The following is an 8,397-nucleotide window of genomic DNA, read 5'->3' as shown; positions in this document are numbered from 1 at the left end:
CCACATACTGATTTATGTTGGTTCCAAGCATCTCACAGAAATAATGATAATCTCTAAAATGACAACAATTATAATGAACAGGCTACTCCAGAAGGTAAACAAATGACCACTAGGCCTATATCTCCACACTTGATAAATTCAATCAAATGACCACTATATGCTATAGTTTTTGTCTGCTAATTGTTTATTTATTACAATTTTACCATTTATATTTTTGCTGAAAAGCCTACGAACTGTATGTTGTTTAATGGACATGTTGTTTAACTTGTGAAAATGAGTGAAGTGAACATGTGCCTTTTTCGTGGCATGTTCTCACAAAAGGGTCACTATGTTTTTAGAACAGAAATAGAATTAGAAAAACTTTTCTTTTTTTTTTTTCTTTTTTTTTTGCTAGGTAAATAAACCCATCATGAGAAATATTCCCTCTAATAAAAAGGGTAAGAACTAGCCTCAGACTTCTCTGCAGACATTTTAGCGTCCTACACCTTCTCCCTAAAGCTGATTTCAGCAAGTCTGTGAAATGTGTGTGTTGGTTTCCGTCACGGGAGTCAGTGGGTGGAGAGAGTTCTGACGGAGTGATTCAAGGCCATGAAATGAAAAGCTGAAAGCTCAGATGGTCTCTCTCAGTATGTATTTTCCAAGGCTTAGCTCACTCTGATGTGGTCTTGTTAACGTTATTGCAGCGCCAGCAAGGTTTTATATGGGTTTATGATATTAATTAATGTCAAAGCACAAGGTCATAAGACTGCCGTTAGGTAAAGTAGAAACTATTAAGTGCTTACTGATGTCGGTAAAGCTCTGACAGATATAAAATGGTAAAGGCCTGTATAAACACACGTACAAGCCAAAAACCTCACACAAACCAGTATTCACTCATAAAGTGTGCACAATACAGCGGTGGAGATCTATTACTCACTGCTGAATTAAAGCAATCTGCGACGGTGCACATACTCGTTTCTTTTTACACGTGAGTGTATTTAAGAGTGTGCAATTTGAGGAGAGTCACTTCCAGTGTATTCCTACAGAAACATAGGTCAGGATCCCTGGAGAACTGAGCACAAAGAACAAAATTGAATCTGCCGTCTGTCTCCAACATTCAGGCATCTCATCCGATATCCTGATGATTTGAGAATGCATGAGGACATTCCGTTAAACCATTCATCTGTCATCACCCTCTCCACCCACTGTAGGATACTTTTAGCCTGAATAACTATAGTATCTCCAGTCTAACACCCTGAGATCTCCTCTTAGCTTCTTCTAACAGACTTTCCACTTAAATATGATTTGTTAGAAGTGAAAAAAAAAACTTGAGTCATACTTCTCAGTAGATGTGCACAGTCCACTCCTTACTTAAAATCCTATAACATCAGTGTGATTAGTTATAATTATTCCAAGGCTAATTATTCCCAGAATGCTCTAACAAATGTCTTTCAACCACTCAATACACTTTAGCCACAGCCTAGCAACCACTCAGAGCACCCTAGCAACAGACTTGTATCTATCTGTCTGTCTAAGTCTATCTGCAACCAATAAGAAGACTTTAGCAACCATATAGCAAAGCCTCAGCAACCAACAATAATAGCATGCAAGCAAATGTTTATTAAAAAAAAAAAATTGTTTGAAACAAAAGAACACCACCTACTGACAACATACCAAGTACTCAAAACACTAGGAACATCCTTGCAACTAAATATAACAGAGCAGAGCTATATGAAACTCTGATATTTTTTCTTTAAACTATTCTATGTCTCTCGATATCTGTACCTATCTGTCTGCCAACCACTTAAAACACCTTAGCAACCAACTGGCAATACACTAGTAACCAATCAGAGCACACTAAAGCCCAAGTATACTTTGAAAACAGGTGGTCGACACATGCGCTCTAGAAAGCTCCATCTTTGTCCAGTGTCTGTTCTGTTTTTCTCCAGAAGTTATGACAGATAAATGTGTCTTTTTATTCTTTTTCACTAAAGTTGCAGTGATCCTATAACACTCTCACACATGCACTTGTCAACAGACGGGTTTCCATCTAAAGTTGCGAATTTAACTTATGCGCAAAATTGAAATATCACACAAAACATTTGCGAACAAGCACCGTTTCCATCCAGCGAGTCAAAGAGAATAAAATCATCACTTCCTGATAAACTGGCACTATACATCACTGAGGAAACTAGGAGAAGCTACTGAATATAATACTTTTCATATATAATAAATGACTTGCACCTCAGAATGAGCAGACGAAACACAATGAATACGGGTATTGCTTTCGGAGGTGGATGCTGCTGTTTGGGAATGCAGTCGTTTAACAGTTCTGGAAGGCAAAAACAGAAATACTTTGATGACAGACTTTGCTCGGGCATTTCCGAATGACCATATAACAACATTTCAGATGTTGTGGAACAAGATCGGTCAGCTGGTTAGTCAGGATTTACCATACCATAGCGCAAAGTCACATTAGTTTTTTGATGCGCTTGGAGGAATTTACTCGCAAAATGCATTTCCATCTCCCATTATTCGCATTAACCCTTTTTCCCACAAGTCTAAAAACACCTCAAGCGAGCGTAAAAACCTTTTTGCGAATTAAGGCATTTTTATTCGAAATTTAGTGTTTCCATCACTCGATTCTAATGCGATACTTCAAAATGTGCATAAAAGCAGGGTGATGGAAGCCCAGCGATGTGGCCGTCTGTTGTTTTTGCAGTCTTCGCTATTTTGTTGTTGTTATTTTTCAACTCTTTAGTTTTGTTTTCTACTGTGAAACAATGTCCCAGACCAGTGTTGCCACCTTGTGGAACAACTGATTAGTGAAAAGCAAATTCAGTGTGGATATGCAGCCTGCGCACAAATACGCACATTTACAAAAAATGGTGGAAATTTCCATCACACACAAAGTATGCACACAGACCCTAATGTACGCGTAAAACGGAATACTTTGGACTTTAGCGACCTAAAAGAAAACATTTTTGAAACAAAAAAACACCATTGCAATAGTAACACCCTAGGAACTGTAACAGAGCTATAAGAAAACAATCTATACCTATACCTATCTATACCTTTTCGGAACAAAAGAACAATAATAACTATATAGTAACACCCTAGTAAGCGCCTACCAACCACTCAAAACACTAATAACATTCTAGCAACCCTTCAGAACATCATTGCAACTATAGCACCTATTTGAACAAGTTGTGTTCCAAATTTGAGGTTGATACTAATAATAAAAAAAAAAAATAGCTTCCAGCAAGATTTTGTCTGGGAGCAGTACCAAACATTTCCACTAAAAGATATTTGTTTCCCATTAGTTTCCAATGTGGCCATTTTTGACTGGGAAGAGTACAAGTGTGTCTTTTTCTTTTGGGACCATTTTAACTTTTTGAATAATGTTTATGATTTGTGTGTGTGTTCACATAGCCAGTGCCTAAACTTTTACCATGTTTTGTACCATTCCGATGAAGTAAAAAAATTCTAAAAACCACAACATTACATTTTTCAGTAAAAAATGACCAAAGAGCACCAAAGGGTTATGCATAAACTGAGGAAGTGTATAGCTTAAATTCAAGTTTCTTTGAAAGAAAATCTGCTATCTACTGTAGTTCTATTATCAGATTTGTGTTACTGTTGACTGTACATGAAGAAAGGAAAAAACATGGCATATGACACTGTATGAAATGACACAGGCACTAAATAATGAATGCGATGTGTCGGGATTTTGCATTAGCCTTTCACATGGAGGATAAACATGAGAAAGGCATGTGGCCTGTTGGGTAACGTTTCAAGGTTGCAGTAGCATTTGTTTGGCAGCATATGTAGCTGAGCAAGGCGACTGTGAAGTGTGAGAAAGTGTTTTGGGTTCTGTGCGTGTGTGGTCTCTGGCTCTCAAAGCTTTTGTGGCTCTCTCTGTTTATTCATGGCTTCTCAAACACATGCAAGAGACAGCTGTTATGCCCAACCTCCATGAAGGCCTCACAAGCCTGGGGCTGGATTTACACACTCAAGCCAGATAGGTGTCACTATATCTGGGGTGGAGTGTGAGGATTTGTGGGTCAGGGGAGGTGTGAGCTGTCACAACGAAACTTTTTTGCTGTTAATTGCCGTATGGAAGGTGATAGAGCTGTATCTGTGTTTTTGGAGCACAGAGTGACTTAAAACTGTACAACTATGTTTGGAATCTTCCATTAAAACAGTCTTGATTTTTTCCTTCTTTCATTAAAATGGCCTTGAATCAATTCAAAAGTCTTTTTTTTTCTCAGCAAGAGGAATCTTTAGAGACACGGGCTCTACTTTATTATACCTTATGCAACTATCTGGAATCTCATGAAACATTGGCATTTTTCCCATTGAGAATATTTTCCTCATACCCTCCTCCCGATCCTTCTCTGCTCTTTCTTTCCTGTCTTTCTCTCCTCCTTGCTCCATGTGAGATTGAGTCTTCAAACAATAGATCCCCCTGCCTGCTAATTTAATCTGCATATCACTCTTCCATTGACCATTATCAACAAAATAGCCACCCATACTTAGCATGCAAATTATCTAGTTATTTGGAGAAAGAGAGAGAAAGAGTGAGGCACAGTGGGGGGTCTGCTGGAGGAGTGTGGGTTTCCTTTAACATAATGGGATTTTAACTGGGGGAAGGGGCTTATTGTCTTTTGGGGGCTCATTAAAACCCTTTAGTTTTTTGGTTTTGTTGATAAGATATACCTGTTAAACTGTCTCAACTTTTGTCTCCAAAATGTTTTGAGCACATGTTACTTTCTTGTAATTATTCACACTGCAAAACCTGACAACAGTTTAGTAGAGCGCACCATGTTTTAACAGTCTGAACTAGGAAGAAAGCTTAACAAATCTAGACTATAAAAACATTGAAATGTCCCGTTTTCTTGTCTTGTTATTTAATGGTTACGAAAACAAGAAACACGTTTATTTTCATCTGAACATAATTTGAATGTATATTGTTAATCTTCTATGAATATTATAATTTTCAGTTTTCTTATTATAACGTTATTTAAAAGTTACAAAAAAGGGTTTCTTAGAATGTTACAAATACAATACAGTACATGCAAATATACAAATAAGATCGACTGGGGAAGTCGTGGCCTAATGGTTAGAGAGTCGGACTCCCAATCGAAGGGATGTGAGTTCGAGTCTCGGGCCGGCAGGAATTGTGGGTGGGGGGAGTGCATGTACAGTTCTCTCTCCACCTTTAATACCATGACTTAGGTGCCCTTGAGCAAGGCATCGAACCCCCAACTGCTCCCCTGGCGCCGCAGCATAAAATGGCTGCCCACTGCTCCGGGTGTGTGTTCACAGTGTGTGTGTGTGTGTGTGTTCACTGCTCTGTGTGCGTGCACTTCGGATGGGTTAAATGCAGAGCACGAATTCTGAGTATGGGTCACCATACTTGGCTGAATGTCACGTCACTTCACTTTTCACTTTATAAGGACATTTTGAGAATGTTGTTCTAAGAACATTTTCTATCAGCATTATAAGTATGAGTAAAATATTAATAAAGTTGTAAGAATGGTCCACAAACATTAAAAAATGGTTTGTTTAAAAAACATGAAAGTTGTGAGAATGTTCCATGCTAGCTGGGCTAAAGAAGGTTCAAAACAAGTTAAGCTATATCTATGTGTCAAGGTATTAAAGCAGAAACGAACAGCTCATATAAATTCTGTTATACAAAAGCTGTTTTATTTAAGCTGTTAAGTATTCTTTTAGCAGTGGGAATAAACTTATATCCATCACCAGACTGAACTCACTTAGTTTAGTTCTCATTTAAGAGCTTAGGTCATGACAAGAGTTTAAAGATTGAATACACATCTAAATATACTGTTCAAAATTTAAGGTGAATAAAATGTAATATCTTTATTCAGTAGGAATGCATTAAATTAATTAAAAGTGACAGTAAAGACTATTAAATTTCTATTAAGTCTTCTGTCTTTTCGAGTGTTACATCAGCTTTGCCAAGCAAAACAAGGCTGCCCCATCTTCCAGTTCTCCTTTACTCTGACCCATCAAGCATCTGGCTGTGTAGTTTGATATACTATCGTTTACATTACATGGAAGTAGGGCAGCACATGGGGGACCAGGCCAGCCACTGCCGCCATCAAATGCACTGGAGGTATTAGGCAGGATTTCCTGCTATATTAAGAACACAGACATGGGGCTCAGAGGAACGACACAAGAGGTCTGAACATCACTTTTGGTGTCCGGTTCATGCTAGACGTTACCTGAACAAAATTAGAAAATGTGAAAATATAATTACAAGCACTTCTTTTATCTGTTTGTCTCTTAGAAGAATCGCTTTATGTATCCCCCAATTGTAAGTCGCTTTGGATAAAAACGTCTGCCAAATGGCAAATGTAAATGTAAATAATTGTGAGGGATTTTGACAGATTGATCAAGCGAGGAGATATAAATGCCCATGGAGGAGACTGTTGCCTGTTTTTTTAAGCTGCACTTTGTCCCAGGTGGACTGTCAAAATATGTATTTCTGAAAAAGAAAAAAAAGGAGTTAATAAATCTAAAATATGTTCTACATTTGTAACAAATGATATAGTAACTAGATGGCAAAGACAGAAGTTCAGCAAGATGCCAACACACATTATTGGTATCCAATTTGGCAACCTGGTAAGCCAAAAAATATAAACAGCAGCAGAAAAAAATAACTGATGAAAAAAAAAATGTAAACGAAAAAATGGCCATGTTATTCAATCCACTAAGAAAAAATTATTTCAGGGAACATTCCACTAAAGTGACATAAATACCGTGGCAAAATAGGGGCAAATACTGTCCCAATATTAATTATTTTTATTTTCTTATTTTCAAAGATAGAAAGGTTAACTAATTAAATTTAATTAGTTAAAAGAAAACACACACAAACACACACACATATCAGAATTTATATATATATATATATATATATATATATATATACATATACATACACACACACACACACATATCAGAATTTGATATTTTTGAAGCTGATTAAATCTATATTATATCTAAAATCTATCACAATATGTTTTAGAAAAAATGTCACCATGGGGTCAAAAATGTCCCTATAAATCAAATATTACCCCTTTAATAATAATTAAAAAAATCTGACACTGCTCTGTATCCAATATATTGTGTCTAAGCACTAAGTAATCTGTGGTCAGATTCAGGCCAACTGGAGTGCTACTCTTTCCTGCATTCCTGCTTGCTCTCACCCCTGCTTTGCTCTGAGCCAGATTTTGAACACAACCACCCATTTAGAATGAACCTTCCCTGCGTTCGGTCACCAGAGAGCCGTTGATGAAGTGTATCAGCAACAGGAGTGTGTAAATGTACTTTTCCTCCATTTGAGAGCTGACCAAGTCAAATGTATACCAACCCATTAGCGGTACTGTACACAGACACAATGTTGTATGAGGTGTTTTTCCTAAAATGGAGCTGCCTGGGTATCTTGTGTTTGACTTTCCTGGTCTGTTCTCACTCGGACTCATGCACTCCAAGCAAGGAAATGAATTAAAGGGCTTAACAATGACTGAAAAGCACCCCAGAAACAGCTGCACATTATGAAACACCTATTAACATTCTTTTGTTAAGTAAGTGAGTATATGAGAGAGAGACATTCACATGGATAGACAGACACACACTGAAGTATTATTCTGTAGAATATTTCCCCCCATGTTAGTTTAGTCACAGGTTGCAAATATATTGCTGTACTGCAATGAAAGCCGGGATTATTGAGGATCAGGTGAGTTAACAAGTTAATTAGCAGCTTAATTCAGAAAACATTCTTACTATGGCAATCATGTAAGAATTTGATCTTTAAATGACTTTGAGACTTTTCCATGACCTCTTTTCTAAGAAATCTGACTTTTAGACCCATGGTCAAAAAATCCAATAAATATACTGTATAAATATACCGTTAAATTTACACAGAAAAGTGGCAGCTGTGGTTGCCAGAAATTTATCGTAAATAAATCATGTGACAGTGCTTCTGTTATTATGGGAAGCCTGTGTATTTTACAACTGTGTACAACTTATAAGCATATATTTACTTAAGTTATACCAATCTATTTCTACCTTAAAATATAATATAACACCATAATAATAACAGGCGGTAAAATAGAAAGTCACATGATGAATTCAGAGTTTATCATTAAGTGGCTTCTCCCTAAAACATGGCCACAAAAGATAAGGACAGACAAGGATAAGGAAACACACCATCAGGGCAACATACATGATGCTAAAATTATGCAAAAACATTTACTAAATAACTGAAATGTAACACAAAATAGCCTAATGTACATTACTGATAACAAAAGGAGAATAAAATAATTATATATTCAAAATATAATCATATGTGATGCGTCATGCTTCTGGAAATGTTCTTTCTCTGTTATTCAG

The sequence above is a fragment of the Cyprinus carpio genome, unplaced genomic scaffold, assembly GCF_018340385.1.
Source record: "Cyprinus carpio isolate SPL01 unplaced genomic scaffold, ASM1834038v1 S000006625, whole genome shotgun sequence".
NCBI lineage: Eukaryota > Metazoa > Chordata > Actinopteri > Cypriniformes > Cyprinidae > Cyprinus > Cyprinus carpio.
The sequence above is the reverse complement of the archived record's forward strand: the minus strand, read 5'-3'. Positions refer to the sequence as shown.